The sequence below is a fragment of the Pollicipes pollicipes genome, unplaced genomic scaffold (genome assembly GCF_011947565.3).
Source record: "Pollicipes pollicipes isolate AB1234 unplaced genomic scaffold, Ppol_2.1 Scaffold_3447;HRSCAF=4054_pilon_pilon_pilon, whole genome shotgun sequence".
Taxonomy (NCBI): domain Eukaryota; kingdom Metazoa; phylum Arthropoda; class Thecostraca; order Pollicipedomorpha; family Pollicipedidae; genus Pollicipes; species Pollicipes pollicipes.
Window position 1 is genome coordinate 38,807,347 of NW_023596297.1, and position 18,846 is coordinate 38,826,192.

The following is an 18,846-nucleotide window of genomic DNA, read 5'->3' on the forward strand; positions in this document are numbered from 1 at the left end:
CACCATCGCATGGGCAAGGACATTCTGCTTCTAAACAGGATTGATGCGGCATATTGGCAGGATTTGAAAATGGCCGATTTTTCCGACGTGCAGTGGCCAAGCTTATATCTCTTGAAGCAACGAAAATAGAAGGCTGATTCTACTGTCAATCGACGGAAAACGATGTTTCATGTCGTTGACTGCATCTCTGATCACCTGGTGAAGAGAAAAAACTTAAACGCGACTCTTCCTTTCCAAAACAAATCAAATTCTTAACATGTGATTTTGTGTTATAACATGAAAGGTCGTTGTTCATTTAGTGTGTGTAAAAAACGGCAAGTGTTCCTATGCATGTAAACAGTTTCTAGAGCAGCTGCAAGTTTTAGCGCGGCTTCTGAAGATTTTTCAAGTAACTCCAAAACCGTGCAAGTCATAAAGTTTGAAATTGCACTTTCGTATTTGCCGTGCGCCTGATGACCTGATGACTGATGAATGATGCGCCTGATGACGTATAATGTCATGATATTCCATCACTTTGAAATTTGACCCTTTCGGGAGCGTGCAAATCGCCATGGTTTTGTTTTTGAAACCATCTCTGTTCGAAGGCAGGTTGCACTTGCAAACAATGCACAATGGTGGCACAAACATTCATTGCCATCGTTTTTTTTTCATGGAAGTGAGTGCAAATCTCACCGCGGCCACTCTGTTGTGGAAACATTTAAAATTTTGAAACGGATGTTTTTTGTATGAAATGACGGTCAATAAAAGTTACAGTGTGCGTACGAAGCGGAAGGATGTTCTGTCCCGGTTTACGCTTTTTAGACGAAAAGACCATCTCTGGACATGATTTCACGTTGGTTGTATGTAACAAGACGCCAAGTATGTCACCCAAAGCTTCTCTGTATTTTGGCAGCTCCTCACGCTTCACAGCGGCTCCTCACAGTGTCTCTACCCTTCCTGCTCTCCGCCGGGGACTGCCGACCGCCGGGGGCCGCGAGCCAGGGCCGGCCCGCGAACCCTGCCGACCGCCGGGGGCCGCGAGCCGGGGCCGTCCCGCGAACCCGACACCCGCCACCGTGGCGGCGGCGCGCCCCCGCCGCACCCCCGCCCCAGCAGGGGCGCAGGACACAGAGAACAAGTGCGCCACAAAAAACCCACCCTGATCCTAATGATCAACAAGTACCCAATCGCACGGGCCTTCGCTCTCGTCCGCTCCGACGCCGCAATACTCGCCCGTCACCATCGCCTGTCACACCAGCACCATCATCAGCAGCCGCACCGGCACTATCATCAGCATTAGTAGCATCCGAAAAGTAATCAGCATCAGCAACCTCTCCGGCTAAAGGCACCCCACGAACAAACTATCGTTGTCATCCGCGCCTCCGTCGCCGGCTTCGCCTGTCTCGGCAGCACTATCGCCCCTACGACGCAAATTTCGTACATGCCACGGTACGCCGTCAATTTCCACCACTTGGTCTGAAATAATTCCTGACACCACTCCTGGCAGTGATGTCTCCATACGCCGCGTCCCCAGACGACGAACCCAGACAGTATTTCCGACAGCATACCGATCAGCGTCGCACGGTTCTCGCGGCTCGACAATCACTGGCTGATCAGCAGCGGGCCGCACACAATCCCGCACAGGGTACACATAGACAGCGGCCGCCGGCGCACTGGCCGCAGTCTCACCGTCACGCGGCGTCACATTCGACAGGTGCACCGCCTCGACGACAAAGCCTGCTTCCTGGCGGCAATGACCTTGACAGTGCGATGATTTCGCTCAACAATGCCATTGCCGCCGGGCTCATGTACGGCTCGGAACCGCAGGCGAATACTCCATCGTGCCGCGAACGCCTGAAACTGTCTGCTGCGAAAGAGGGTGTCATTGTCGCACAACAATTCCACAGGGGCACCTTTCTCCAGGAAAATCTGTTCCAGCAGGTCAACAGCACAGCTAGCATCTGGACTGCGAACCAGCCGCCATAAACTGAACCGAGGTGGTCCACAGTCCACTACTGAGAAGTAGCACTGCCCCCGGAAGTGAGTCACGTCGATCGCCAGTCGTGATCACACATCCTGCACGTCCAGCGATCCGGGTGACCAAGTCACCGGCGCTGGGTCGATAGAGTGACAGGTGTCGCAGCGATTCACCACGCTCCTCACCTGTGACCGCGTCACTGTCGACGAAACGTCGCGGCGAGCGTAAAACTGCGTCCGTCGGATCCCTGGATGACCGGCACGAGCGTGGATGTCAGCGATCGCCATCTCAAGGTCGGCGCGGCCGTCCTGTCGCCTGCTCGGTGGAACCGTCCGTGGGTTCTATGCCAACTCCTTGACCATCGGTAGTCACCCGATCTGCTACGACCGCACAGCCTCCGACCGGCGTCGCACGCTCAAAGGTCGAATCGTCGCGCAACCCCAGTCTCTCGGCACACGGCTCAGCACGTCGGCACGATTCTCGGCACTACGCACCAGCGGGACAGATAGAGTTATGTCCAGCTCACTTACAACCTGCTGGATGACACCGACCCGGCGCCGAATCAGCATCTCTCCATGAGCTTTGGTGCGCAGACGGGCTCAGCCACACAGGGCGTCATCTATCCAGCGGTGCAAAGTGGCCGAGTCCGTTCGGAGATCGACGACATGCATGTGCCACGCAATGGCCAGATTAAATCCTCGCACTGCCGCGTCTAGTTCTGCCATGTTGATGTGCGTGCAGTCGTCCTTCCGCAGCCAGCACCCATCCTCAATGATATCACCCTCGGCGTGGTCAGCACAACTCCTGCTGCCACTGAGCTGGCATCTGTCCAAACCACGGCACGGTCACCTCGCACGCTCCAGGTGCCGCATGCCGGGTCATCCTGGGTCAGCCGGGTCGCGACATGGCTGAGTTGTTCTCGCAGTGTCTCATCAGCTGTTCTGTCGTCCCAGTCACGCGTGACGGCGCTCGCACGGCGCTTCAGCCACGCTGTGGCAGGGCGGAGCCAGCCGCAGACCGGCAGGTGTGTTACCAGCCACGCTGTGGCAGGGCGGAGCCAGCCGCAGACCGGCAGGTGTGTTACCAGCCACGCTGTGGCGGGCGGAGCCAGCCGCAGACCGGCAGGTGTGTTATCAGCCACGCTGTGGCGGGGCGGAGCCAGCCGCAGACCGGCAGGTGTGCTACCAGCCACGCTGTGGCGGGGCGGAGCCAGCCGCAGACCGGCAGGTGTGAAACCAGCCACGCTGTGGCAGGGCGGAGCCAGCCGCAGACCGGCAGGTGTGCCACCAGCCACGCTGTGGCGGGGCGGAGCCAGCCGCAGACCGGCAGGTGTGTTATCAGCCACGCTGTGGTGGGCGGAGCCAGCCGCAGACTGGCAGGTGTGCTACCAGCCACGCTGTGGCGGGCGGAGCCAGCCGCAGACCGGCAGGTGTGCCACCAGCCACGCTGTGGCGGGCGGAGCCAGCCGCAGACTGGCAGGTGTGCTACCAGCCACGCTGTGGCGGGGCGGAGCCAGCCGCAGACCGGCAGGTGTGCCACCAGCCACGCTGTGGCGGGCGGAGCCAGCCGCAGACCGGCAGGTGTGCCACCAGCCACGCTGTGGCGGGGCGGAGCCAGCCGCAGACCGGCAGGTGTGCTACCAGCTACGCTGTGGCGGGCGGAGCCAGCCGCAGACTGGCAGGTGTGCTACCAGCCACGCTGTGGCGGGGCGGAGCCAGCCGCAGACCGGCAGGTGTGCTACCAGCCACGCTGTGGCGGGGCGGAGCCAGCCGCAGACTGGCAGGTGTGCTACCAGCCACGCTGTGGCGGGGCGGAGCCAGCCGCAGACTGGCAGGTGTGCTACCAGCCACGCTGTGGCGGGGCGGAGCCAGCCGCAGATCGGCAGGTGTGAAACCAGGCGGCCGCACCAGGAGAATACTGCAGGGCGCGTCAGTACTGGCGGCGGTGGGCCAACCGGGTTCGTCGCGCCTCCACAGCATTCTCCCCTGCTCCCGTGAGACATGCAGGCCCAGTAGGCGAGCCCCAGCCGCTGCTCGCTCAGGCGGCTTACTCTGCAGCCCGTAACTTGCCAGGTGGGCCACGTCGTCATCAGCGCTCATGATGTCTTCGTTCACCAGAATGTCGTCCGCGTAGGCCAGCGCGGCCCGCTCCACGTCTGGGTTTTGTTCAAGAACTGTCCGGACCACTGCCCTCATCACCAGAGGGGCCACTTTCAGCCCAAAGCCAAGCCGCGTCAGGCAGTATCGATGGCCGTGAATCTGCACAGTTTGGAAGGCCCACAGATGCTGGTCGACATGCACCTGCAGGAATGCATTATGCAGATCCACAACTGCGATATTCTCTCCGTGCTGACGCCACCTCCTTAGCTGATCGGCACACACGTCTGCCTCTGCTGTGTGCGCTGCTACATGACTATTCAACTCACGGTAGTCCAAGACTGGTCTCACTTAGTTCTTGTTTTTCTGTTAGACCGCCATAAACGGTACCAATCCTTTCACAGGTCCATGTTGTTCCTCATCATATGGCACCAGCCATCCATCATCGGCCCGTCGCGACAGCTCTTCGTTGAACTCACGGCGGGCGTTCTCCGGCACGTCATACTGCGGCTACTTGGTCTGTCAAACATTCAGGTCCTGTAGAGTTACTCCATTTCCACTGCATACTCCATGTTATTTCTGCGGGTCGAAGTGGACCGCGTAGTCCAGTGCATCTACTGACAGACGAGATGACTGATGTGGAGTGGCTGCTCCATGCAGTGATGGTGGCGGTGACGGCGATCTGACACCGCCGTCGCTGTCTGGCTTCGGCATACCAGTGTCATTCGAGTCAGTAACACGCAGCGCTGACCTCTGCCCTTCGTCCCGGCCAGCTGGCCCGGGTGACACGGCGCCCGCCGCGCCCACGTCACTCGCCGCCCTCTGCCCCGGGCCATGGCCGGCCGGCTCGGGTGACACGGCGCCCGCCGCGCCCACGTCACTCGCTGCCCTCTGCCCCGGGCCACGGCCGGCCGGCTCGGGTGACACGGCAGCGGCTGCGCTCACATCACAAGCCGCTGCCTCCACCGGAGACGCCTACCCAGCCGGCAGTGCATCGACCCCGAACTGCACTGCATTCGACGCACCGACGGACACGCCGCGAAACGCCCTCACGCCGTTCATTAAGCAGCTCTATACGGGCCGCACCCGACACTGTACTCACGGTCACTTGTCCGGTACCCTCGCTCGTGTATCTGTCTCCACCCAGGGTCACCACATTAACTGGCTGCCTTCTCCAGCGGCGGCAAACAGAGACGCGAGCAATGGACACGGAGCAGCCGGTGTCCACCAGCGCCTCACACCGGGTGCCGTCCGCTGTCAGCCGCGCGGTGGGTGGAGCGCCGTCTACTGCAGAGCCGGAGAGGAGGCTGGCGCTGACGCCGCTTCTCCGGCGTCGTTTCCCGGACAGCGTGACCTGACGTGCGGCCACGTGACCTATCCGGTCCCACCGGAAGCGGCGTCTTACTCCTCCCCGGCGTCCACCAGCACGGCGTCCGCCACCCCCAAGGCCTCGACCCAGACCGCCGAGACAGTCCCTGGCCGGGTGGTTGACCTGTCCACAGGTGAAACAGGTGAAGCTTGTTGCTGTCGATCGCCCTCGCTGAACTGCCGCTGCCGCGACCTCCTGCTGCACCGTCCTCCCTGAGGACGGCCCGCGCCCTCTCCACCAGGTTCGGCAACGGCAGGACCTTCGAGGCGAGCACCGGCGCGCAGCGTGCGCCTGGCAGCGTCTGGCAGCCCAGCAACGAAGGCACAACTCATACCCTCGTCGCTGAGGCCGCCGAACACCGACGCCAACCGCTGCAGGTCGGCCAGGTAGACGTCGACCGTCTCACGTGCCCTTGCCGGCGCGAGGCGAACAGCTAGTAGACCACGAACTTGTCGACGCCGAATGCCGTCCTCAGGGCGTCTTTGGCCTTCTTCGCGTCCTGCCGGTTCTCAGTTGGCAGCTGCCTGTACACGGCTGAGGCGCCGCCCGTCAGCCGCAGGGCAATCACTGACGCCTCGCACGCTGGAGGCTTTTGCAGTCCACAAATCAGCTCCACTTTCTCAAGCCAGTCCACCACATCAGCATCACTGTACCGCTGAACTATGGTATCAGTCTCACATCAAATCCGGTCGCCATTTTGCCGAAATAGCTTGTAATGAGACGTCAAGTATGTCACCCAAAGCTTCTCTGTATTTTGGCAGCTCCTCACGCTCCACAGCAGCTCCTCACGGTGCCTCCACCCTTCCTGTTCTCCGCCGGGGACTGCCGACCGCCTGGGGCCGCGAGCCGGGGCCGGCCCGCGAACCCTGCCGACCGCCGGGGGCCGCGAGCCGGGGCCGCCCCGCGAACCCGACACCCACCACCGCGACGGCGGCGCGCCCCCACCGCACCCCCGCCCCAGCGGGGGCGCAGGACACAAAGCACAACTGCGCCACAAACATTGTATCTATCTCAAAACCTATGAGCATTGCACAGTGTAGGTCACACCAGCGCTTCGGCAAGGCACTGCTTCTTCTAAATAGGATTATGCACTTGCACTTTTAAACAATACACAGCGACTTTACAAACATGCATTGCCGTTGTTCACAACATCTAAAGAAACAAAACTCACCACAGGCACTTTAATGCAGACAAAGTCAAAACCTTGAAACGAATGTTTTTGGTGTGAAATGAGAGGCAATAGTAACTTAGGCGTGTGTACGAAGCAGGAGCATGTTCTATCCCCGTTTATGCTTTTCAGACGGAATGGCCATTATTAGGCATGCTTCCACGTTCGTTCCAACTCAAAAACCGATTAGCATCGGACAGGTTAGATCACACCACCGTATGGGCAGGGGTCTCTCGAACCAATAAAAATAGAACGCCGATTTCACTTCCAACGAAATAGAACGATGTTGCAGGTTGTTGACCACGTGGTTGATCGCCGGGTGATGTGAAAAAAAAAACCTTAACCATATTTTTCAAAGAAACACTACATTTCGAACCTGCGATTTCTCTTTCAACATGAAAGGTCGTGGTCCATTTAGAGTGTGTATGAAGCGGCAAGTATTTCTGTGCATGTTAACAGCTTCTAGATTAATTGTAAATTACAGCACGGCTTCTGCAGGTTTATTTCTTATTAAAAAAACTGCAAAACCATGCAGATGGGAAAACATTAAATTACACTATCCTGTTCGCCGTGCAAATAGGCGTCTGATGACGTGTTAAATATCGAGGTTCCTTGACTATGATAATGAACCATTTTAAGTGCGCGCAAATTTCCAAGGTTTCGCTTAAATCCAGCTCTGTTCGTGAGCAGATTGCACTTTCAAACGATATGCATCGATTTTACAAACATGCTATTGCCGCTGTTGTCGACATCCAAATGAACACAAAATTCACCACGGGCACTTAAATGCAGAAAAGTCGAAATCTTGAAACGGATGTTTTTAGGTGTATAATGAGAGCCAGTAGAAACTTCAGTGTGTGTACGAAGCCGAAGCATGCTCTTTCCCCGTTTAGGCTTTTCAGACCAAATGGTCCTTTTTAGACAGGATTCCACCTTGGTCATCTTTAACTCAAAACCTATCAGCAATGGACAGGTTACGATCACGTCACGTCATCACGTCACATCACCATCACACAGGTTACGATCACGTCACACCATCGCATGGGCCAGGATTTCTCGAGCCAATAAAAATAGAGGACTGATTTCACTTCCAACGATATAGAACGATGTTACAAGTTGTCGACTACATGCTGGATCACCGGGTGAGGAGAACACAATTTGACCATGCCCATTTTTTTCGAAGTAAGAAATTTTAAAACTGCGGTTGTTGTTTTAACATGAAAGATCGTAGTTCATTAAGGGTGTCTTTAAAGCGACAAGTGTTTCTGTGCATGCAAGCAATTGTAAATTGACGAATTGTAAATTTGAGCGCGACTTCTGAAGGGCTATTTCCAAAAAACCTTCTAAGCTATGCAAGTGCGAAAATTTCAAATTACACCATCGTAGTCGCCATGAAATAACGCGTCTAATGACGTATAATACAATAATATTTTTTTAAATTTTCATGACCCATTTTTGGTGAGCGCAAATTTCTATGGTTTTGCTCCTGAAACCAGCTCCGTTCGAAGGCAGATGGCACTTTCAAACGATGCACAATAAGGCTACAAGCATTCATTGCCGTTGTTGTCAACATGAAAACCAACCCAAATCTCACCACGGACACTTTGTTGAGGAAAAAAATCAAAAACTTGGAACGGATGTGTTTTGGTGCAAAACCAGAGCTAATAGGGACTTCAGTGTGTGTACAAAGCGGGAGCATGTCCTGTCTGTTTATGCTTTTTAGATGAAATGGTCATTTCTGTACATGATTCCACCTTGGTTGTATCGAACTCAACACCTACCAGCATTGACAGTTGAGGTAACACCACCTCATAGGCGAGGCAATTCTGCTTCTAAGCAGGTGTAATGCAACACATTGGAAGGACATGAAAACGGCCGATTCTTCCGACCTAAAATGGTCGAAGCTTATGTCTCTCGAAGAATTGAAAATAGAAGGTTGATTTTACTTGCAATCGACGCAAAACCGTGTTACAAGTCGTTGATTACAGTTCTTGATCACCTGGTGATGGGAAACATTTTTTTACCGTGACCATTTCTTTCAAAAAGGCAGCTTTTTAAAATCCTATTCTTTGTCCTTGAGTGAAAGTTTGTGGACCATGTAGTTTGTGTGTGAAGCGGCAAGTGTTTCTGTGCATGGAAACAGGTTACACAGCAATTACAAATGTTAGCGTGGCTTCTCAAGGTTGTTTCAAATAACTCCCAAACTGTACAAGTCAGAAAAAATCAAAGTACACCTTCGTATAGCCGGGCAATTAAGGGTGTAACGACATCTAATACCACGAGATTCCTTCACTTTGAAAATGGGCCATTTTTGGTGCGCGCATGTTTCCAACGTTTCGTTTCCGAAACCAGCTCCGTCCGTAAGCAGATTGCATTTTCAAACAATACATAGTGATTTAACAAACATGCATTGCCGTTGTTGTCAACATCTAAATGAACACAAAATTCACCACATTTAAAGCAAGTCAAAATCTTGAAACGCAGGTTTTTGGTGTGAAATGAGAGCAAATAGTAACCTCAGTGTATGTATGAACCGGGAGCATGTTCTGTCCCCGTTTACACTTTTTAGACGGAATGGCCATTTTTAGACATGATTCCAAGTTCGTTGTACCTAACTCAAAGCCTATCGGTTTCGGGCAGGGTAGGTCACACTATCGCATGGGCAAGGATATTCTGAGTCTTAAGAGGTGTAATGCAACACATTGGTATGATTTGAAAACGGCCAATTTTGCCGTAACATGGTCCATGGTCCAAGCAACGATGTGGTACGATGTTACAAGTTGTTGACTACATACTTGATCACCGCGTTATGGGAAAACAATTTGACCTTAACCAATGTTTTCCGAAATGCGACAATATTTTTAAACTACGATTTTTCGTTTTAACATGAAAGGCCGTGGTCCATTTAGAATGTCTTTGAAGCGACAAGTGTTTCTCCGTACAGTTTGTAAACAGTTCTTAGACGAACTGTAAATTTGAGCGCGGCTTCTGAAGGGTTATTTCAAAAAACTCCAAACTATGCAAGTGGGAAAACTTCAAGTTACACCATCGTAGTTGCCGTGGAAGTACGCGTCTAATGACGTATCATGCAGTGAGAATTCTTAATTTTGAAAAGAAACCATTTCTGATGAGCGCAAATTTCAAAGGTTTTGTTGAGGTTTTGCAATGTCCTGAAACCAGTTCCGTTCGAAAGGAGATGGGACTTTCAAACGATACACAGTAAGGTTACAAACGTACGGTGCCATTGTTGTTATCATGGAAACGAACCCAAATCTCACCCCGGCCACTTTGTTGTTAAAAAAGCCAACATCTTGGAGCGGATATTTTTTGGTGTGATATAAGAGCCAACAGTAACTTTAGTGTGGATACGAAACAGCAGCATGTTCTGTCCCAGTTTGCGCTTTTTAGACGAAATGGTCATTTTTAGACATGGTTTCACGTTGGTTGTTTCTAACTAAAACACTACCAACATTGGACAGTTTAGGTCACATCACCGCATAGGAAAGGCAATTTTGCGTCTTGACAGGTGTAATGCAACACATTGGCAGCATTTGAAAACGACCGATTTTTTGGGCGTAAAATGGTCCAGGGCCAAATCCCTCGAACCAATGAAAATAAAAGGCTTATTTTATCTTCGAGGGATGTAAAACGATGTTACAAGTTGCTGTCTACACTCTATGCCTTTATGAGAAAATGTCAATTTTTGACATGATTGCAGGTTTGTTGCATCAAGTCAAATCCTATCAGCATCGAGTCTGGAATTCCGTGCCTAAACAGTTATAAGGGAACGAGCTTTGTGTTAGCTGAAAATTTCCGGTTTTTGGTGCGTAAAGTGATTTAAAATGTAATTAACATAGAAGTCTGATCTCACTTCCAAACGAAGTACAAGTATGGCACGCGTTGTTGAATACCACCATTTTCACGGCGTAACGAGAACATGGTTTACTTTGGCCATTTGTTTCGAAAACAAACTTAAAAAAGGAGTGTCATTTTTCGGCATAAAATGAATGGTCGTAAGTCTTAATTCCTTTTGTGGACTTAAACAGTTTCTAGAACAAATACAAAGTTGAGCACAGTTTCTGAAGATGTTTTCCTAATACCTAATAAACTTTCAAAGTTGGAAAGTTTTAAATCGCATCATCGTGCTGGACGTGCAATTACTCGTTTAATGGGGCCTTATGCAATAAGATTGCGCGAGGTTGAAAATGGAACCTTTTGGATTGCGGAAACTTCTAAAGTTCCCTCTTCGAAACAAGCCATGTTCGAAAGCAGATTCCGCTTCCAATCGATACAAGGTGATGTTACACACGTTGATTCTCGGATTGACGTAGGGGCGAGAATAAAAGTCTCCGGTGAGACTAACCTTACTGAAATTAAATTAAACTTACCCATCTTAACCTAACTTAACTTAACCGCATACAGGGCTATCAAACTCATTTTGACAGAATGGCTGTTTATGCAAGAGAGGATTTCGGATGTGTGACATTTATAGAAGCTGATATTTTATGTCAAATATTGCAATATTCTGAATGTCAGCTGTAACCCAATCCTCAGCATTGTATCTGCTGCACGACATCCTTGCATAGTTTACATCAACACAGTGTCCTTGTTACAATGCGAGCAAATTTTGAGTGCAAGGTGGTACAAAAATATTAAAGCAATGCAACCTATTGCATTTATATAAGAATGTGTATAGCTGAGGCATGGTTTGGGGTAATCTAAGGTCCATTGAGTGCTCTTATTGCCTTAACCCAATGCTGCATATGTTTCAGATGCTGATGCATCCTCGAAATCTGTCTAAGCTGCCCACTGCACTCCAGCTGCGTTTCCTACCCTGGGATCAATGGATGGAAGTTAAAGCTATAAATTACAAAGCTTGGTGAAAAACATATAAAAATGTGGCATTATATTAAAGTTCCAACTATTTATTTCACAAGTTTTGTAATGTGCTACCTTTTCAGGTTCAGTTCACCAGTGAAGCCAGTTATAGCATGTTTGTATTCTTCTCATGCCAAAAATCCCTCCGGCAAATTGTTTGAGGGAGCATGGCCACTTAAGTCATAAGTCTGTCAGTGTTTAAGCTCTTCAAGATCAAGCAAAGAAGTTTTATCAATTTGCCGCCGTGCAGTACAGCTCGCCGTCCTGGCACTCATCGTTATAACGTTTGCCATCCTGCTTTTAGGAACAACTGTTTCCCCATCAGACGTGCTTGCATCGCTACTGTGCCATCAATGCTGCGCTGGTCTTCAGGCGGCATTGCCAGCCCTGCACAACAGTTGCCGCCTGCATCCCAACTTAGCACCTAACCAAGTGCCTGGTCCCACGTCTGGCAGCGTTGGGGACGGCCAGCTTTGGACCGCTACCGTTGCGATAGCTTCCATGTGTCAAGTACAGTAATGCTATGCACCCAGGAATAGCCTGTTGTGTGTAGCCCCACAGCTGCATCAACGCCTCTGAACTATATTCTTTAACTCTAAAAAGGTGTCATGTGTATTTCTTGTAATAACCCTTGGCACGTTTCACAGCACACCAGCTGCATGTTCAGGCTATACATGACATATATATATATATATATAATATATATATATATATATATATATATATATATATATATATATATATGTGTGTGTGTGTGTGTGTGTGTGTGTGTGTGTGTGAGTACAGCTCTCCGTCTTATGCATACATATCTATATAACCAGAATATTTTTAGATTTAATAGTTCTATCGTCAGTCAGTGTCCGCATTCACTCCTTGTTCCATCCCAACTCTGCTGAAAAGAGTCGGCGGCAGCAGGATTCGATCCCACGTCTGGACGTCACGGCGCGTTCACGGGTGTACGCTTTGCCTGATAGCTCGAAAAGGAGTGCAACGGCCCACACTTTTGCCCCGGGAAATCGAAAGATGATTATTCAAGCTTCATTTCTATGCAATTTTCATGCATATATGTGTTTAAGATTTAGAAAGTTGTGAGCCTGCAGAGCGCACTTCAGCATGGAAACCCTAGTGATAGTTGTGAGATTTGCGTCGTTGTTGCCATATTTTGTACTAGACTTAGGACCCCGAAGGTTGTAACATCATCGGTTATTGTTTGCAAAAAAGTGCTTCCGAACGCACGTGGTTGCTGAGGCAGCCCTTTGAGGTTTCCGTGGACCAAAAATGGTTCAATTTCAGCTTCGTGGAATCTTGTGGTGTGATAGGTCATTAGACGCGTAACCGCACGACCAAGACGTTGGTGTCGTTCAAGGTTTCTCTTTTCCATGGTTTTGGAGTTATTGGAAAAATTTTCAGATACTGCGCTCAAGGTGACAATATTTCTAGCACCTCTTAACATGCACAGAAAAGTTTCCCGCTTAATACCCTTCTTAAATGGACCACGACCTTTTATTTAATACCAGAAAGCTCAGTTTCATAAACTTGACTTTTTCTCGAAAAACGGTCATTGTCAACTGTTTTCCTCACCACTCAGTGAACAAAAAGTAGTCAGCACCTTGAATATACTTCTACATAGCTTGAAAGAAAAATCAGACTTCTTTCTTACTTGGTTCGTGAGCTATCAGCTTAGACTATGTTACGCACCAAAAATGGCCAGTTTTAACTGATAACAACCGGATACCAATTTTCAAAAACGTTTCATTTTTTAGTGCAAAATAGAGGCCTAAATCCCATCAGTGCGCGTCCGAAGCGGGTGGATTTTCTGTCCGGATTTATGGTTTTATGATGAAAAGCCAATTTTTGGATGTAATTTAAGGTTTGTTATTTCGAACTAAAACCTATCAGCATTTGAAAGTTCTAAGTCACACGATCGCAAGAGCCAGGTAATCCCGCATCTTAACAGGAACAATGCAAGAAGATTAATATAACGGCAAGATTGCCGATTTTCGATACGTAAGATGGTCTACGCCCTTACCTCACAAACCAATTAGGATAGAAGGCTTAATCCACTTCCAAACGATGTACAAGTATGTCACATAATATTATTTACATTCTTGTTCCTCATTTGATGGAAAAAAGATGGCCATGCCCATCTTTTTCGAATTAAGTTAACTTTTTTGCAATGTGAGATTTTTTGTTATAATGTCAAAAATTCGTGCCACATTTAGTGTGTGCATTAAGCGTCAAGTATTTCTGTTCATGTAAACGGTTTCCAGAACGATCGCAAATTTCAGCGAAGTACTGAAAAATTTTCTAACTAGTTTTACAACTATGAAAATAAGAAAAAATATTAAATCACACCATTGCGTTTTCCGTGCAATTGCACGTCCAATGACGTATGATGCAATGAGGTTAGACGGCGTTAAAACTGGACCATTTTTGGTCCACTGGAACTTAAAACTTTTGTCTCCGTAACCAGCTACGTTCGGGAGCAGATTCCACTTAAAAAAAGATAAACAGTGTCGTTACAAACTTTGATTCCTGTTCTAAACATGGAGAACAACACAACTTTAATGATGGCAACTTTTTTGCGCAAAAAAAAATCAAAATATTAACCTGCATATTTCTGGAGAATAAAATGGGAGCCATAGTCCAAACGGTGTGTGTATAAAGAGAGACGATTTTCCGACCAGGTTTACTCTTTTAAGACAAAATACCGCCTTTTGGACTGAATCCAGGTTTGCTGTACGTAACAAAAAATATTCAGTTTAGTCTACGTCTAAGCATTAGAAAGCTTAAAGTAACACTATGACATGAGTCAAGCATTTACGCCCCTAAGGAAGTTCAATACAACGAGCTTGGCATGAAATAACTCCCGTCGGTTTTCGGTATGTGAAATTATCGAAGCTCATGTCTAACGAACCAACTGAGATCGAACACTGATTTCTTCTCCAAGTGATGTACAGTATGACACATATTGTTGATTATATTTTGGTTCACGAGGAGATGAGAAAAAATTTGACAATTAGCGTTTTTCCAAAAATTCAAAGATACGAAACTGAGATGTTTTTATATGGCATAAAAGGTCGTAGCCCACCTAGTGTGTTTCTTAGGCAGCAAGTGTTTTTGTGGATGTAACTACTTTCCAGAAAAATTGCAAAGTTGAGCGCGGTTTAGGAAGATTTCTATTTATCTAACTCCAACACCATGAAAGTGAGAAAATTTAAACTGACACCATCCTTCTGGCAGTGGAATCATGCGTCTAATGGCGTATATTACAACCAGATTCCAAAAACTCGAACATGGAGCATTTTTTGTCCGAGGAAAGTTTCAACGTTTGGCATGGGAAACCAGCTACGCTTGAAAACAGCTTCCACTTGGAAACGATACGCAATGATGTTACAAACTTTAATTCTTAGTTTGACTTAGCAGTGAAGATGAAAGTCCCCCAACTGGACTAATCTAACTTAACCTAACTTAACCTAACGTAACCTAACCTAACTCAACCTAATCTAACCTAGCTTTACCTAACCTCACCCAATCTACCCAAACCTAACATTGCCTAACGTAACGTAGCCTGACCTAACCTCACCTAACATACCCTAACCTGCCCCTAACATGACGTAACCTAACTTCCATAACCATTACCGTACCTAACCTCATTTAACCTAACCTAACCTAACCCATCCTAAACTAACGTAACCTTACATAACCAAACCTAACCTAACGTGACGTATGCCAACCTGACCTAAACCGGTTTATGGCTTTAGGCGAAATGTCACGTTTTGGACACGACTCCAAGTTTGTTGTATCTAACTTAAAACGCATCAGCCTTAAAGAGGTTAAAAACGCAGGACAGGCAATTAAATCACACAGCCAGGCAATTCAGCGTCTAAACACGTGTAATGCAATGACGGTTATATTATTTGAAACTACCCGATTTTCGGTATGTAAAATGGTCTAAGCTGATATCTAACATACCAAGTGAGATAGAGGGCTGAATTCACTTCCAAACGATATATAAGTATGCTATATGTTGTAGACTGTCTTTTTGTTCACTGGAAAATGACAACATTTTGGGACCAACCATTCTTGCTATATCCTGCTGTAGACTGTCTTTCCGTTCACTGGACAATGACAACATTTTGGGACCAGCCATTCTTTTGAAAACAGTCAAAAAGTTAATCGTGAGATTTATTAGTAACAAATAAAATGCCGTCATCCATTTCATGCGTATGTTAGGTGTTTTAGGTGTTAGGTGTTCATGCGTATGTTAGGTGTGTTTCAATCTGTTTTATAAAACAACTGTAATTCTGAGCGCTGCCTTATAAGACTTCTATCAACTCACTGAATAGCTACGAAACTGAAAAAACTGGAATAACACCATCGCTTTAGATGTGCAATTACAGTTCTAATCACGTTTAATACAATGAGGCCCCAGCGAAATAAAAATTAACCATATTTGGTCCGCGCAAACTTCTAAGGTTTCTCTCTAAAACTACCTATGTTCGAAAGCACATTGCATTTGCAAACGATGCGCAAAGATGCTGCAATCATTCAGTGCCGTTGTTGTGAACATGGAAAAAAACACAACTTTTGCCACTGCCACTTTGTTGTGGAAAAGGTCAAAATGGTAAAAACGATGTTTTTTGGTGTGAAATGATAGCCAACGGTAACTTCAGTGTGTGTACGAAGTGAGAGCATTATCTGTCCAGATTTACGCCTTTTAGAAGAAATGGCAATTTTTGAACATGATTTCAGGTTTGTGGTATATTATCCAGAATATATCAGCATTAGACAGTTAAGATCACGCCATCGCATTGGCGATGCAACTCTGCGTCTCAGCATGTATAATGCAACGACATTGGTAATGTGTGAAAACGGCCGATTATTCGGACGTAAAATGATTTAAGCTCATAACTCTCGACCCTATGAAAAAACCTGATTTCACTTGCAAACGATGTAAAACGATATTACAACTTGTTGACTACATTTTTGCTCACCGGGTGATGAGGAAAAATCTGACCATTGCAAATTTTTCAAAAAAGGCATAAGTTTAAACCCGTGATGTTTTTTTGTTAAGCGCAAGGTCGTGGTTCATTTTGTGTACGTATGACGGGGCAAGTGTTTCTGTGTCTGTAAACAATTTCTAGAGCAATTGCAATCTTAACCGCGGCCTCCGAAGGTTTTTTCTACTCACTACAAAACTCTGCAAGTGATAAAGTTTCAGTTTAGACCATCGTATTGACCGTACAGTTATGCGCCTAATGACGTACAATACAATGTGATCCCACCAGCTGAAGTCTTTTGTCGTTCCAAGTCGTTTACAAGTGAAATCAGCCTTCTATTTTCAATGGTTCGAGGTATATGAGCTTGGACCATTTACGCCCCCAAATTGGCCAGTTTCAGGTCTTGCCCATGTCGTTGCATTTTACGTTTTCAGACGCAGAATTGCCTCGCCCATGGGATCATGCGACCAAAACTGTCCAATGCTGATACGTTTTCATATAAATACAACCAACGTCAAATCATGTCCAACAACGGCCATTTCCTCTAGAAAAGCGTAAACCCGAACAGGACATGCCCCCTTCGTACACGCATTCAATTTAGTATTGACTCTCATTTCACACCAAAACACATCCGTTTCAAGATGTTGTCTTTTCCGCAACAAAGTGGCCATTGCGAGATTTGTGTTCATTTCCATGTTGACAACAAGGAGAATAAATGTTTGTGACATCATTGTGTATCGTTTGCAAGTGCAGTCTGCCTTCGAACGGAGCTGGTTGCAGAAACAAAACCTAAAAAGTCTGAGCGCACCAAAAATAGTTGAGTTTCAACTTCGTGGAATCCCACTGTATTATACGTCATCAGACGCGTAATTGCACTTCCATTACGATGGTGCAAATTCAAATTTTCTCCCTTGCATGGTTTTGCAGTTAGTTCAAAAAACCTTCCGAAGCCGCGCTAAACATCGCAATTGTTCTAGAGACTGTTTCCACGCACAGAAACACCTGCCACATCATTCACCCACTAAATGGACCAAAAGTGTCCATTTTGTAACCACAAATTTTGTTTTCATATTTTTGAATTACGAAGTTTGTCATGATAAAATTTTTGTCTCACCACCCGCTTAACAGAAATATAAAAAACAACTTTTCGTCGAAAAAATCGGCCATTTTAAAATCCTGCCCGGTCAAATCACCCCGTGTTCAAGAATGTAGACAACTACTTGCAACATCGTTGTACATCGTTTGCAGGTGAAATCAACTTTCTTTTTTCATTGGTTCGAGAGATATGAGCGTGGACCATTTTACGTCCCAAAAATCGTCACTTTTCAAACCCTGCCAATGTCATTGCATAATACCTGTTAAGGCGCAGAATTGTCTGGCCCATGCGGTGGTTGGACCTCAACTGTCTAATGCTGATATGTTTTGAGTTAGATACAGCCAACGGTACCAACCAAGATGCAACCCAAAATAGCCATTTCGTCGAAGAAGCGTAAACCTGGACAGAAGATGCTCCCAAAAGCAAACATTCTGATGTTACTATTGGCCCTCATTTCACACCGAAAAGCAGTGCAAGATTTTGATTTATCCGCAGCAAGGTGGCTGTCATGAAATTCTGCTCTTCCACTTTGTTGCGGAAAAAATCAAAATCTTCAAACGGATGTTTTTTGGGGTGAAATAAGGGCCAATATTAACTTCAGTGTATGAAGGAAGCGGTAGCATGTTCTGTCCCGGTTAACGCCTTTTAGATGAAAAAACCGTTTCTGGACATGATTCCACGTTGGTTATACCTCACTCAAAACCTATCAGCATTGGACAGTTACGGTCACACCATCGCATGGACAAGGCAATTCTGCGACTAAGAAGGTTTAATGCAACGACATTGGCAGGATTTCAAAATGCCCGATATTTGGGAAGTAAAGTGTCCAAGTTCACATCAATCTATCCAATGGAAATAAAAGGCTGGTTTTACCTGCAAACGCCATGGAACGACAAAACTTCAACTTGGTAGAATGCATAGGCGGGTCCTGGGGGGAGGGGGGGGGGAGGGGCACGGGGCCATGGCCCCCCAAAACCTCTGGGAGTAGGTTTTGGCCGCCCCAAAATATTCCCAGAACTTCATCAAAGTTTCGTCTACTTACCGTCTGTTTTATCTTCAGCAGCTTTAACTGTTGTTTTAAGTTCTGTTTAATATTCAAAAGCATTTCGGTGTTTTTTTCGGTTTTGAATGGTGTCCCTACTAGGTACTCGCGAGAGGCACCGTGCACTGGACCTCGGATCCCACACCAGCCAGCTGGCGACGAACGATTGCCCCCCCCCCCCAAACTCCACGCTAGATCCGCCCCTGGTAGAATGTGATTGTATTATACGCCATTGGA